Source organism: Engystomops pustulosus, chromosome 3 (assembly GCF_040894005.1).
Source record: "Engystomops pustulosus chromosome 3, aEngPut4.maternal, whole genome shotgun sequence".
NCBI lineage: Eukaryota > Metazoa > Chordata > Amphibia > Anura > Leptodactylidae > Engystomops > Engystomops pustulosus.
In genome coordinates, this window is record NC_092413.1 from 164,994,494 (window position 1) to 165,010,508 (window position 16,015).

Below are 16,015 nucleotides of genomic sequence, written 5' to 3' on the forward strand. Positions count from 1 at the left end.
GCCTGCAAATGACTGAATGTCCCACAGTTATACTGTGGTAATGAACGCTGAATCCAAGTGGTCAAATGCCTCACTCTCGCATGCTTGGCCATTGCTGCCAACTTGGCTAAATGTTTAGGAAATTATCTTCACACACCTACCATATATACTCGAGTAAAAAAATGGTCCGAGTATAAGCCAAGGTACCTAATTTTAACACAAAAAACTGGGAAAACCTATTGACTTTTAGTATAAACCTGAGGTGGGAAATACATTGGTCTCAGCCTCCACCCAGTATATAGCCTACCAGCCTCTGCCCCCCAGTATATAGCCTGCCAGCCCCTGCCCCCTCAGTATATAGCCTGCCAGTCTCTGCAGTATATAGCTTGCCAGCCCCCCAGTATATAGCCTGGCAGCCCCTGCAGTATAAAGCCAGCCGATCCCCCTCAGTATATATCCGGCCAGCCCCTGCCCTGAGTATGCCAAGCCTTAAATTTAAAAAATTAACTCTGTACTCCCCTTTCCGACGTCCCCCACAGGTCCTCTACTTGCTTCAGACGCTCCAGTGCCTCTTCGGCTCCTCTTCAGATCCATCGGCTCCTTTTTGGGTCCCCACACACTGCTGGCACACACAATGAGCCGCTTGACGCATCATTGTTTGTACGCCAACTGTATTGTGCAGGGTCCCAAAGAGAAGCTGAAGAGAAGTTGAAAGACACGACAAGGCATCGGAGCATCTGAAGCAAGAATTAAATCAAAGGTGTTGTTCATTTCAGAAAATAATTGATATGGTTTGTGTAAGGAAAGGTTATACTGTTTTCCGATATACTTTTCTAGATCTCTTCTTGCTGCCTAAGGACACCAGGGACAAAATGGCAGAACTGTTGGGGCAATTATTAGTAAATGGATTGCCTCACCCAAGATCTTGCCTCCTGAGTTAAGGATGATTTTCAGACATTAATAATCTCAGAACAGAGTGGAACAACCTGGAGCAACCTAGGACCACAGTCTCAAAAATTACCTCTAGGAATACAAAGTGCCATCATGGATTAAAATCATGCAGGGCTTGCAAGGTCCCTCTGGTCATGCCAGCACATATCCAGGCTAGTTTAAAGTATATCAATGATCATCTGGATGATCCAGAGGAGGCATTGGAGAAGGTCCTGTGGTTGATGGAGACACCATCAAAACTGTGTAGCATGGATGTGGAAACATCACTGAAGACAGACTCAAAATGCACAATTCCTGCCTAATGATAAATGCCCCTCAATGTCTTCCTTATCTATCTATAACTTCAGTAGGCAACAATTTTAATTAAATGAACTAAATCAGCCTTTCATGCCTTTAGTGATACAGAACAAGCATTCTAATTCTTATTAATTCCCAAGGCCTTGTTTATCCAGACAGTGAGGAAGAATTATCAGAAGCGCTTGAGTTAAAACTCTTCTAGTTACCCATGGAAACCAATCAGAGCTCAGCTTTTTTTTATAAATAGCTTCTGAAATATGAAAGCTGAGCCCTGATTGGTTGCCATATGCAACGAGAACAGTTCTGCTCTCCTGCACTTCCTGTATGATAAACAAAATGGAAGCCAACTGTAACCCATTGCCTGGTTCCTCATTGCTCTATCATGAGGGGAAAAACTAGTCTCCAAGCAGTTCATCTCCTTAGGTGCCATTGGCAATGGTTATCATGGCAAAGAACTTCCCTCTTTCATACCTATGGCCCCTCTATTTTAATAAGGAGTGCCATTGGGTTGCCATAGATGTAGTAAGCCTAAAATCTATGGAAGCCTGTTAGGCCCTCTTATTGTCTTTATCCGAGTCAAAGTGAAGTTGGATAGTTGGCTATCCGAGTCAAAGTGAAGTTTAGAAGTTTAGAAGTTTTTAAGAACAGAACTGTTCTAGTTGCCCTTAGCAACCAAACAGGACTTTCATTTTTATTTTTTCTAACAGTTGTGGGGAAATGAGTGCTGTGCTCTGATTGGTTGCCATGGGCAACTAGAACAGTTGATAAATCTTCCCCCTATAAGCTTAAATACTGAAGATTTCTGATCCGGGGATCACCTCATTTAATCCCCTAGAATAAAAAGAGTGGATCAAAGTTAAAGTCATAAAAGTTCTAGAAATAAGGTTTTCTGTGTATAACTCAAATGTATTTTGTAATTTATTATGAAAAATGTAGTGTGGTAATATTTTCAGCTCATTAGCACTAAAAGTCAAAAATGTGTATAATTTTTTTTCCCTTGTGTTAAATTGCTTAATCCACCTTGCGTTCTGAATGGTTCATTACGTAATGCATTTGAAAAGGAGACCTGCGTTGCCATATCTAGCTTTCTACATGCTCTGGATCTGCAGTTGCTGTGATTATAATAATCCTTAATGATATAATCTTCATTGATTTTATCTTTTATTACATCAGTAAGCTCTTTGCACCCAATGGTTCATGGAGAGACATGTAGTGCTGTTATCTTCACTGAAGGAAAACTCTTTATTTGAGTTTGAAGGTACAATAAAGGTCAAACAATCGTATGACTTTTTCAAATTGCTTCTGTTCATAGAATCTTTTATGTTGTAAAACAATTGCATCTTAAAGGTGCAATGAATTCTGAGCTTTTTTTTATTATTAAATGCTTTAAAGTTTTCAATAGTTATAGCTTCAATAACCTGAAGTCAGCGCTTGCTATGCATGTTCAAGATATTCTTGTTTTATATTGTATATTCTGACATAGTCGACCTTGATCTTCCGTTGAGATGTCAATCTGCTTCTTTGCTAGCAACGTCTACTATCTTGAATGAATCTGTATCAGTCTCAGGTCAGTTCAGGAGAGAAACCTGATTGACTTTAAATAGATTATTTTCATGCGGTAAACACATAGACGGTAAATACTTTTCCTTTTAAATAGTGTTTTAACTCTATTTTAGAAAAGCTTCGCTTATCCAAATAAGGAAATAGTTTAGTTTTTATGATTAAAAAATAAATAAATAAATAAATGGGGATAGTGAATAAAATTGTATGTGCAGTATTTAACGATATATTAAAAATGTCATTGGAAGTCTTCAAGGCCTGCAGGATACTAGCAGGACAAGCCACCTAAAATCATACACTCGTCCTCAGAAGACGATCACAGCCTACTCTTTGGTGTTCACCATTGCCGCTTGCAAGAAGAGTTAATTTGGTCTTGAGGAGGATAATATGGCTCATGGTATCTGATTCTTAGTGCTTCATACAGGCAAAGACATTGATGTCATATTTGCCATAGTATTAAGACAAGAATAGACATTAATAGCAGATTCTTGTACTCCCCAGCTCAATGAAAACTAACCCATTTAATAACAAGTCCCCAAACTGCAACCTAGAACCCACATAGATATCAAAAAGTGCCAACATGGCACTTGCTAACTTATAGCTCTCTGTTTTGACACAGCTTTCAATGGCATTGGTGTCCAGAGGACACCAATACTGCCAAATGGAGAGAAAATTTAGATTATTATTTTAGCTTCCCTTCTAAACCCCCAAACAGGAAGAATCATGTTCCCTGCATACTATTCCTGCAGTCCTAGGAAGTGAAAAATATAGGAAAAGCAATCCAGCACATGATTCATATCCATCCAAAAAAAAGTGTTCTTCAGGTTAAAACATAGCACATGGGACCATGACTAAGAATCGTAATATTTGAAACACGTCAGTGGTTTTTCTCTATTTGTCATGACTAATTGAAGCTACGCTTTTAACAAGATAGACATAAATGTTTTTAACCTAAAGAAAACCTTTTTTTTGGATGGATTTGAATCTTGTACTGGATTGTTTTCCTATATCTTTCCATGCGGATTTCAACTGATATTCTGTGCACTAGTGCAGTGGGACAGCAAAGAGGTGACCTGCTAAAACTATGTTTTTCTTTTTTCTCTTTGAGTCCCAGAGAGTCCCATTTCATTAAAATGGTGCTGGTGGTGGCATGTACTGAGCTTCCTGGGATTACCTGGGAAACTGTGTGAAGAAGGTTTTACTTAATACAAGTAGCCATATTGAAATCATAGCTGTTTTTTTAAATTTTCCAACAGCAAGCATTTCCCAAATTCTATATTTCAACTGAAAAAGGTGGGGCTTGTCTTATTTATGTTAAATGCCAAATGCATCGCCTGGTTGTCTGCTTTCAAAATTCTATAGGTTTTATGGCGACTTTACTTTTTATTCTTTTTTATTGCTATATTTTGCAGGTTGTGATCTTAAAATTTGTAGCTGAAAAGCAGATATCTAGTTATTACAGTTTTAGTGATAGTATGTGGATTTATTTATGTGATGAATATTAATATGGAACATTTGTGAACTCTACACATGTCCATCTATTACATTTAGATGTGAAGGGAAATATTTTCTGTTTGGTGCACATTTTTTGCCATCAAAGTCAAATTTGAAGTATTTTATATTAAATGCTTCAGTTTGAATCAAAATTGCATGAAGACGCCTATGTCTTGAAACTCTTTAATGCAATTTTGAAAATGGGGCAAGTATCTGCTTTCAGAAAATATGTGGTTTGTTGAGTTTACGTTAATTCTTTTTGCTGTCATTTCGATTTAATTTTTAAATGTCAAAATTGTAAAAATTACTCTGGTCAATAACGTGACAAAATATCCTGAAATGCCGGGCGGTGAAAGGGTTAATACCCCTTGGCTGAATTCCCCGGTGAAGATGCTTATCATCTATCTCCTGTCTATATATCTATCTGTTTAGTTATCTATCACCTATAATCTGACCATTTATATATCTCGCTTTTTCTCTATGTATTAATCAATCTTCTATTTCTCTTCTACTGTATTTATCTCCCATATCTATCTTCTGTATGTATAATCTACTTTAAAGTTCTGCATCTAGAAATCTATATCATCTTTCATATTTATCTTCTATCATAATAATTAATAATTCCTTTATTTATATAGCGCACACAGTTTACACAGCGCTGCACAGAGCTTGCCAGATCAGTCCCTGTCCCCAATGGGGCTCACAATCGATTCAACCTCCAAGTCATTTTTTGGAGTGTGGGAGGACCCGGAGGAAACCCACGCAAACACAGAGAAATCATACAAACTCTTTGCAGATGTTGACCAGCGCTGCAAGGCTGTAAAGTTAACCACTGAACCACTGTGCTGCCCATCAATCTCCCAATCATCTATCTCCTATAAAATTCTCCCATATTACAGTTTTTTTTACCATACTAAATGGAGCCTCTTGCTGACTGTGGCTGGTCATAGAATAGTTTTGTTTTGGGGCCCCACTTTTAGTTTTGCCCAGGGCCCCACTTTGTCTAGAACCGGTCCTGGCCGCTGTTAGTGAGGTGCGGCCGGCTTCTCCTACAATGTGACCGCTGGCAGGGGCGTGCTGAGGGTGTGTCAGCAGCAGGAGGTGGCTTGCAGCGAGGGTGTGCATAAATTAAAAGCTGGGAAAGTCGAGAGGCACTCGGGTGCCGTCAGCCTGAGCGCCTCCGGCTGTTTTACAAAGTTAATATTTCATAATTATAGATGCCAGAAGACTTGTAAAATAAATTCCCCCCATTTCCTAGACAGAACGAGCAGCCTAATTAGAACAATCTACCATTACTAATTTGGTGGTAGATGTCCTTTAATTCTTCAGGCTCATTGCGAGGTAATCCAGAACAAAATCTGCCCCAGTGACTGTTACTTTATATACAGTTCTAAAAAGCTTTCATTAAATAATAGTTCCTATATTTTCTTTATTTTCTTTTTATACACTGTCGATTTGGGGTTTAACAGTCCCTCAAGAAGCACTTCTTTCACAAACTGAAAAAGAAAAAAGGAGAAAGACAATGATATCACATTCAGCATGCGGCAAACAAGCTTCTCCATAATCAGCTTCATGCCCTATATACAGAAATTTTGTAGTCAGTGTTTTTCCCTGCTGGTTACAAACAATAATTTTGCAAGTATGATATGGCAGAAAGAGATTAGTGTCAAATGTACAAATACCTGATAAGCTCATTTTTTACAACTAACACAGTTGCCAGAAAACTTATTTATGCTAAATAAGTAGAAATAACAGACTGAGCAAGCACGTTTTTTATGTGTTTCCAATATCAACAACCTGGAGGAGAAGTACCTGGTTCGGGATTTATAGCAGGACATATGCTGCATTATACCCTGCTGCCTAATCAGAGTAAGTGACTTCACATTTCCTATTCAGAACATATCCCCAGTGATGCACTACAAAGAACGCCTGTCACATCGCAAAGAAAACAAGTGCCGCTTCAGAGCAGTTTGCAAAGTGACATTTACTAAACTGACAAAATGGAAAAATGCTATAGATTTGCTTTAGACATGGCTGGTCAAAATCACTGTTAATATTGCGGGAGGATAAAAGCATCCGGTGGCGATTGTTGATACCTGACCTGCACGATCAATTTAAACACAGGCAATTTTTATACAAACTCCATTTCATGTAGCATGAAATTGCCCCGTAATGCATTCAATCACCAGTAGATTGTAATGTCTATGGTTAAGGCCTTTTACAGCCGCCTATGAATTCAATGTGCCTTAGGTTTTATTTCTAGGATGTCATAATAAAATATGCAAAAATGCTCTCCTATCTGAAATTTCTATCTGATGTCATCTGAAATATTGCAACAAATCCTAAACACCTATTTTTGAGATTTTCTTTTATATCATATACGTAGTACTAGTTTTATACTGCTTGTTCTAGCGTTGTACTCAAATTATACACAATGAAGACGTTTTCAAATTCACTTTGGAGCAGTCAGTCTGGCAAAGAATCCTTCCAAGGGGAGTGGAATATTAAAACTGGTGCGCAAAACGCCTGTCTTGATACATTCCATCCATTGTGACCCCACCATTAGCTACTGTATGGCAAGCAGTTACATACATTGGCTATGCTTTAGGCTGAGATTACAAAGAAGGGTTGTGTTTCAGCTTTCTACAATTAAATCTGCAACAGGTAACCCTCAATGATTTAGTGTCAGCACAGTGGAGTAGAATTAAACAAGTCTAGAGATGAGCGAGCACTAAAATGCTCGGGTACTCGTTATTCGAGACAAACTTTTCCCGATGCTCGAGTGCTCGTCTCGAATAACGAGCCCCATTGAAGTCAATGGGAGACTCGAGCATTTTTCAAGGGGACCAAGGCTCTGCACAGGGAAGCTTGGCCAAACACCTGGGAACCTCAGAAAAGGATGGAAACACCACGGAAATGGACAGGAAACAGCAGGGGCAGCATGCATGGATGCCTCTGAGGCTGCTAAATCGCACCATTATGCCAAAATTATGGGCAACAGCATGGCAATGACAGAGTGACAGAATGAAGCTAGATAGCATGTAAAACATCCAATAATTGACCCTGACACTATAGGGGACGGCATGCAGAGGCAGCGGCAGCAGCGGCAGGCTAGAGAGTGGCATGGCGACATACCCTAAATGGACTCAGGCTTCAAACCAATGGGTGGCAGAGAGGAACCAAAGGAGGTGAGCAAGAAGCGCTCAAATAATATCGGTACATGATAAAAGTTTGCCAGTATATTTTGTGGATTACACAGCAGGGTGGCGACAAAGTTAACATGGAAGCCATGAAAACAACCCAAAATTCTGCCTGACACAGCTCGTTTGATAAGGGGACCATGTATGGAGGCAGTGAACTAGTAGTAGATTAAAGGTGCTGCAGTTAAAACTATGTTAGTTGGATCTTGGCATGGAGCTGGCGCTCCGCTGCCAGGCGAGCTTTCGCCAATCCAAGCCCCTGTCTCTAGGCTACTCCCCAAACAGCACTTCTAAGAACCTTTTGTATAAGATCAAGTGTAGTAGCGTTCTTATAAGTTTGGGATATGGCGGGTGAGGGGAATGTAAACAGATGCGCAAGAAGCGCTGAAATAATATCGGTAAATGATAAAAGTTTGCCAGTATATTTTGTGGATTACACAGCAGGGTGGCGACAAAGTTAACAAGTTTGATGTGGAATGCCCTGTAATAGCTCTTGGGCGGTGTGCCTTTTATGGCCTAGGCTCAGCAGTTTGAGCACCGCCTGCTGTCGCTTAGCGACGGCACTGCTGCTGTGCCTAGAGCTACCGACTGATGGCGCCATGGCCACGGATGGTAATTCGGAGGAGGAGGAGGTGGAGGAGGCGTGGGAGGAGGAGGAGGTATACTAGGCCTTTGAGACCTGGACCGAGGTAGGCCCCGCAATTCTCTGCGTCGGCAGGATATGACCAGCCCCAGGGTCAGACTCGGTCCCAGCCTGCACCAAGTTAAGTGTAGTAGCGTTCTTATAAGTTTGGGATATGGCGGGTGAGGGGAATGTAAACAGATGCGCAAGAAGCGCATGATGCGCATGGAGCTGGCGCTCCGCTGCCAGGCGAGCTCTCGCCAATCCAAGCCCCTGTCTCTAGGCTACTCCCCAAACAGCACTTCTAAGAACCTTTTGTATAAGATCAAGTGTAGTAGCGTTCTTATAAGTTTGGGATATGGCGGGTGAGGGGAATGTAAACAGATGCGCAAGAAGCGCTGAAATAATATTGGTAAATGATAAAAGTTTGCCAGTATATTTTGTGGATTACACAGCAGGGTGGCGACAAAGTTAACAAGTTTGATGTGGAATGCCCTGTAATAGCTCTTGGGCGGTGTGCCTTTTATCGCCTAGGCTCAGCAGTTTGAGCACCGCCTGCTATCGCTTAGCGACGGCACTGCTGCTGTGCCTAGAGCTACCGACTGATGGCGCCATGGCCACGGATGGTAATTCGGAGGAGGAGGAGGTGGAGGAGGGGTGGGAGGAGGAGGAGGTATACTAGGCCTTTGAGACCTGGACCGAGGTAGGCCCCGCAATTCTCTGCGTCGGCAGTATATGACCAGCCCCAGGGTCAGACTCGGTCCCAGCCTGCACCAAGTTAAGTGTAGTAGCGTTCTTATAAGTTTGGGATATGGCGGGTGAGGGGAATGTAAACAGATGCGCAAGAAGCGCATGATGCGCATGGAGCTGGCGCTCCGCTGCCAGGCGAGCTTTCGCCAATCCAAGCCCCTGTCTCTAGGCTACTCCCCAAACAGCACTTCTAAGAACCTTTTGTATAAGATCAAGTGTAGTAGCGTTCTTATAAGTTTGGGATATGGCGGGTGAGGGGAATGTAAACAGATGCGCAAGAAGCGCTGAAATAATATTGGTAAATGATAAAAGTTTGCCAGTATATTTTGTGGATTACACAGCAGGGTGGCGACAAAGTTAACAAGTTTGATGTGGAATGCCCTGTAATAGCTCTTGGGCGGTGTGCCTTTTATCGCCTAGGCTCAGCAGTTTGAGCACCGCCTGCTGTCGCTTAGCGACGGCACTGCTGCTGTGCCTAGAGCTACCGACTGATGGCGCCATGGCCACGGATGGTAATTCGGAGGAGGAGGAGGTGGAGGAGGGGTGGGAGGAGGAGGAGGTATACTAGGCCTTTGAGACCTGGACCGAGGTAGGCCCCGCAATTCTCTGCGTCGGCAGTATATGACCAGCCCCAGGGTCAGACTCGGTCCCAGCCTGCACCAAGTTAAGTGTAGTAGAGTTCTTATAAGTTTGGGATATGGCGGGTGAGGGGAATGTAAACAGATGCGCAAGAAGCGCATGATGCGCATGGAGCTGGCGCTCCGCTGCCAGGCGAGCTTTCGCCAATCCAAGCCCCTCTAGGCTACTCCCCAAACAGCACTTCTAAGAACCTTTTGTATAAGATCAAGTGTAGTAGCGTTCTTATAAGTTTAAGATATGGCGGGTGAGGGGAATGTAAACAGATGCGCAAGAAGCGCTGAAATAATATTGGTAAATGATAAAAGTTTGCCAGTATATTTTGTGGATAACACAGCAGGGTGGCGACAAAGTTAACAACTTTGATGTGGAATCCATGAAAACAACCCAAATTTCTGCCTGACACACCTCGTTTGATAAGGGGACGATGTATGGAGGCAGCTATATGGACGACTTTTGGAGGTAGCAATGGAGACAACGTGTGGAGGCTGCTATGGAGACAATTTAATTTGGATAGTGCCTGTATGTGGCAGTCCAAAAAAGTTTTCAAACCAGAGGAGCAGGTAGGTGGCCCTCCAGAAAAATGAAATAGATTGAGTGCCTGTATGTGGCAGTCCAAAAAAGTTTTCAAACCAGAGGAGCAGGTAGGTGGCCCTCCAGAAAAATGAAATAGATTGAGTGCCTGTATGTGGCAGTCCAAAAAAGTTTTCAAACCAGAGGAGCAGGTAGGTGGCCCTCCAGAAAAATTGAATAGATTGAGTGCCTGTATGTGGCAGTCCAAAAAAGTTTTCAAACCAGAGGAGCAGGTAGGTGGCCCTCCAGAAAAATTGAATAGATTGAGTGCCTGTATGTGGCAGTCCAAAAAAGTTTTCAAACCAGAGGAGCAGGTAGGTGGCCCTCCAGAAAAATTGAATAGATTGAGTGCCTGTATGTAGCAGTCCAAAAAACTTTTCAAACCAGAGGAGCAGGTAGGTGGCCCTCCAGTAAAATGGAATAGATTGAGTGCCTGTATGTGGCAGTCCAAAAAAGTTTTCAAACCAGAGGAGCAGGTAGGTGTCCCTCCAGAAAAATGGAATAGATTGAGTGCCTGTATGTGGCAGTCCAAAAAAAATTTTCAAACCAGAGGAGCAGGTAGGTGGCCCTCCAGAAAAATGAAATAGATTGAGTGCCTGTATGTGGCAGTCCGAAAAAGTTTTCAAACCAGAGGAGCAGGTAGGTGGCCCTCCAGAAAAATTGAATAGATTGAGTGCCTGTATGTGGCACTCCCAAAAATTGTTTAAAACAGAGGACCGGGTAGGTGGCCCTCCAGAAAAATTAAATGCATAAAGTACTATAGCTAGAGCCAGTGGGCCCTGTCAAAAAATAGCCAGTTTCCTCTGCTTTAGTGTACAAAGAGGAGGAGAAGGAGGAAAATGAGGAGGAGGAGGAGTGCATAAATTATTCAGGTTGAGCTTCCTTCACCTGGTGGAGATTGGAAATTATGAGAAATCCAGGCTTTATTCATCTTAATAAGCGTCAGCCTGTCAGCGCTGTCAGTCGACAGGCGTGTACGCTTATCGGTGATGATGCCACCAGCTGCACTAAAAACCCGCTCGGACAACACGCTAGCGGCAGGGCAGGCAAGAACCTCCAAGGCGTACAGCGCCAGTTCGTGCCACATGTCCAGCTTTGAAACCCAGTAGTTGTAGGGAGCTGTGTGATCATTTAGGACGATGGTATGGTCAGCTACGTACTCCCTCACCATCTTTCTGTAAAGATCAGCTCTACTCTGCCGAGACTGGGGACAGGTGACAGTGTCTTGCTGGGGTGACATAAAGCTGGCAAAAGCCTTGTAAAGCGTACCCTTGCCAGTGCTAGACACGCTGCCTGCTCGCCTACTCTCCCTCGCTACTTGTCCCGCAGAACTACGCACTCTGCCGCTAGCGCTGTCAGAAGGGAAATAGTGTTTCAGCTTGTGCACCAGGGCCTGCTGGTATTCATGCATTCTCACACTCCTTTCCTCTCCAGGGATGAGAGTGGAAAGATTTTACTTGTACCGTGGGTCCAGGAGAGTGAATACCCAGTAATCGGTGCTGGAATAAATTCTTTGAACGCGAGGGTCACGGGATAGGCAGCCTAGCATGAAATCTGCCATATGCGCCAGAGTACCAACACGTAAGAATTCACTCCCCTCACTGGCCTGACTGTCCATTTCCTCCTCCTCCAACTCCTCCAATTCCTCTTCTTCTGCCCAAACACACTGAACAGTGAAGGACTCCACAATGGTCCCCTCTTGTGTCTCACCAACATTCTCCTCCTCTTCCTCCTCATCCTCCTCCACCTCCACCTCCTCCGATATGCGCTGAGAAACAGACCTAAGGGTGCTTTGGCTATCAATAAGGGAATCTTCTTCCCCCGTCTCTTGTGACGGGCGCAAAGCTTCCGACTTCATGCTGATCAGAGAGTTTTTCAACAGGCCAAGCAGCGGGATGGTGAGGCTGATGATGGCGGCATCGCCACTGACCATCTGTGTTGACTCCTCAAAGTTATTCAGCACCTGACAGATATCAGACATCCACGTCCACTCCTCATTGTAGACTTGAGGAAGCTGACTGACCTGACTACCAGTTCTGGTGGAAGTTGACATCTGGCAGTCTACAATCGCTCTGCGCTGCTGGTAAACTCTGGATAACATGGTTAATGTTGAATTCCACCTCGTGGGCACGTCGCACAACAGTCGGTGAGCGGGCAGTTGGAGGCGGCGCTGCGCTGCCCTGAGAGTGGCAGCATCTGTGCTGGACTTTCTGAAATGCGCACAGATGCGGCGCACCTTCGTGAGCAAATCAGACAGATTGGGGTATGTCTTGAGGAAACGCTGAACTATCAGATTTAACACATGGGCCAGGCATGGCACATGTGTCAGTCTGCCGAGTTGCAGAGCCGCCACCAGGTTACGGCCGTTGTCACACACAACCATGCCTGGCTTCAGGTTCAGCGGTGCCAGCCACAGATCAGTCTGCGCCGTGATGCCCTGTAATAGCTCTTGGGCGGTGTGCCTTTTATCGCCTAGGCTCAGCAGTTTGAGCACCGCCTGCTGTCGCTTAGCGACGGCACTGCTGCTGTGCCTAGAGCTACCGACTGATGGCGGCATGCCCACGGATGATAGTTCGGAGGAGGAGGTGGAGGAGGGGTGGGAGGAGGAGGCATAGTAGGCCTGAAAGACCTGGACCGAGGTAGGCCCCGCAATCCTCGGCGTCGGCAGTATATGACCAGCCGCAGGGTCAGACTCGGTCCCAGCCTCCACCAAGTTAACCCAATGTGCCGTCAGCGATATATAGTGGCCCTGCCCGGCAGCACTCGGCCACGTGTCCGTGGTCAGGTGGACCTTGTCATAAACGGCGTTGGTCAGGGCACGGATGATGTTGTCTGACACGTGCTGGTGCAGGGCTGGGATGGCACATCGGGAAAAGTAGTGGCGGCTGGGGACCGAATACCGAGGGGCGGCCGCCGCCATGAGGTTGCGAAAGGCCTCGGTCTCTACTGGCCTATAGGGCAGCATCTCCAGGCTAAGCAATCTGGAGATGTGGACATTAAGGGCTTGGGCATGCGGGTGGGTTGTACTATATTTACGTTTCCGCTCCAGCGTCTGGGGTATAGAGAGCTGAACGCTGGTGGATGCTGTGGAGGATCGTGGAGGCGACGATGGGGTTTTTGTGCCAGGGTCCTGGGCAGGAGGCTCACTATCAGCTGACACAGGGGAAGGAGCAGTGGTGTGCACGGCCGGAGGTGAACGGGCTTGGTGCCACTGAGTGGGGTGTTTAGCATTCATATGCCTGCGCATACTGGTGGTAGTTAAGCTAGTAGTGGTGGAACCCCTGCTGATCCTGGTTTGGCAAAGGTTGCACACCACAGTCCGTCGGTCATCCGGTGTTTCCTTAAAGAACCTCCAGACTTCTGAAAATCTAGCCCTCGCCGCGGGAGCCCTCGCCACGGGAGCTTCACTACGTGACACATTTGGCGCTGATGCACCTGCTCTGGCCCTGCCTCTCCGTCTGGCCCCACCACTGCCTCTTCCAACCTCTTCTGGTCGAGGACTCCCCTCCGTCTCAGAAGCACTGTGTTCACCCGGCCTCTCAACCCAGCTTGGGTCTGTCACCTCGGCGTTCCCCTGCTCCCTCATCAGCAGGTGGTGTCTCACCCCGCCCAGGACCCCTGCAGTAGTTGGACGCCCACGTCCCCACCCTCGTCCTCTAACCCTAGCCCTCGAGTTAAACATTTTGAAAATGAAAGTTATAACTTTAATTTTTTTTTTACTTTTTTTTGTGTTTTTTTGTGTTTTTTAGTTTTTTTTGTGTTTTTTAGTTTTTAAAACCAAACAATGCTATCCTATTGCTATGGCTATTTTCTAGCCAAGTATGAAAGCACACTGCTATGCCAGATGAGATGACGCTGAGTTATGAAAAAATAAACGTAAAATAAAAAGGAAATGGCAGACTGTGCCTAATTGAAATCCAACCCCTAATAAATTTTCCCACTTCAGTCTTTGCGATGGATATGTGCGTCACTAAGCGATAAACACAGCGGTCGCAAGTCTCACTCCAAATTCCTGACAATTGGCTAGTAGATGCACTGCAGCAAGGACAGCCACCAGCAGATCAACCAGAAATAAAATATATACAACGCTATTGTAGGCGTAAGTAAGCCGTTTGGATTCTCCTTTGGCTATTTTCTAGCCAAGTATGAAAGCACACTGATGAGATGACGCTGAGTTATGAAAAAATAAACGTAAAATAAAAAGAAACTGCCAGACTGTGCCTAATTGAAATCCAACCCCTAATAAATTTTCCCACTTCAGTCTTTGCGATGGATATGTGCGTCACTAAGCGCTAAACACAGCGGTCGCAAGTCTCACTCCAAATTCCTGACAATTGGCTAGTAGATGCACTGCAGCAAGCACAGCCACCAGCAGATCAACCAGAAATAAAATATATATAACGCTATTGTAGGCGTAAGTAAGCCGTTTGGATTCTCCTTTGGCTATTTTCTAGCCAAGTATGAAAGCACACTGATGAGATGACGCTGAGTTATGAAAAAATAAACGTAAAATAAAAAGGAAATGGCAGACTGTGCCTAATTGAAATCAAACCCCTAATAAATTTTCCCACTTTGGTGTTTGAGGTGGATATGTGTGTCACTAAGAGCTAAACACAACGGTAGCAAGTCCCCCTGCAAATTCCTCACAATATGGTACTAGCTGCACTACTAGTGCCAGCAAGCCCAGCCACAAGCAAACAAAAAAAAAAAAAGTATAACGTTATTGTAGCCCTAAGAAGGGCTGTTGGGTTCTTGTAGAATCACTCCTGCCTAACACTATTCTAATAGAACACCCTAACGCTTTCCCTGACCAGCAGCAGCTCTCTCCCTAGCGGCATCCAGACACAGAATGATCTGAGCAGCGCGGGCAGCGGCTAGTCTATCCCAGGGTCACCTGATCTGGCCAGCCAACCACTGCTATCGACGTGTAAGGGTACCACGTCATGCTGGGTGGAGTGCAGAGTCTCCTGGCTTGTGATTGGCTCTGTTTCTGGCCGCCAAAAAGCAAAACGGCGGGAGCTGCCATTTTCTCGAGCGGGCGAAGTATTCGTCCGAGCAACGAGCAGTTTCGAGTACGCTAATGCTCGAACGAGCATCAAGCTCGGACGAGTATGTTCGCTCATCTCTAAACAAGTCCCATCTATATATTATATGAAAAAAAGAAAATTATTTTTTTTTTCCTCGACAGGTTTAGAAACTGAGGCTGGTCAACAACACCCCAATCCTCTTCACCCTACAACTGGAAGTTTGGTGCTAGAAGCCATGTGTCATTACCCTTGGCTAACAGGCTTGGGAGCCATACCCAGCTTAACTTCAGTATCTCTGGAAAGCTCTTGTTTAGGCTCGGGGCTGTTTTGGCGGTGGTGGGGGTGTTCCTAGGGCTGGATATAATCCTGCCTCCAGATGTCTCAGGGTGGATTATTACTGGTTACCTGACTGGCTGTTGTTTTTGTTGTTTGTTTTTTGTTTTTTCTGTTTGTTTTGGTAACAAAAGTTTTCCTTATGAGGTTTGTTTCTCACGTATTCTAAAACTGCAAGATTTCATCTATGGACTTGCCTCAAAGATTCCATCTTTTGTTTTCTTGACCCAACTCTAAAAACCTATATTTTGTAGTACCTTGAGCAAATTCAACCACCTTTAGTCGTAACATCTGCGCCTTTTTTCTCTTTTTATCCAAGTTTTGGACATGTTTGATTTATCTTAGAGGACGATCTATCAGGCATATGAGTCTATTTTCTTTTTTTCTTTAAAGAATTTTTTGGCTCCACATATGAAATCTAAAGAGATAAACAGTGCAACAAAGAAAAATTCTCAAATTGCAAATTTTGGTCAAAATTGGCAAATGTACCAAAAAGGACTAATATAAATAACCCTATATATGTAATACAGAAAAAGCACAAACAGTATAATAATAACTCTTTATTTATATAGTGCACACAGATTACACAGCGC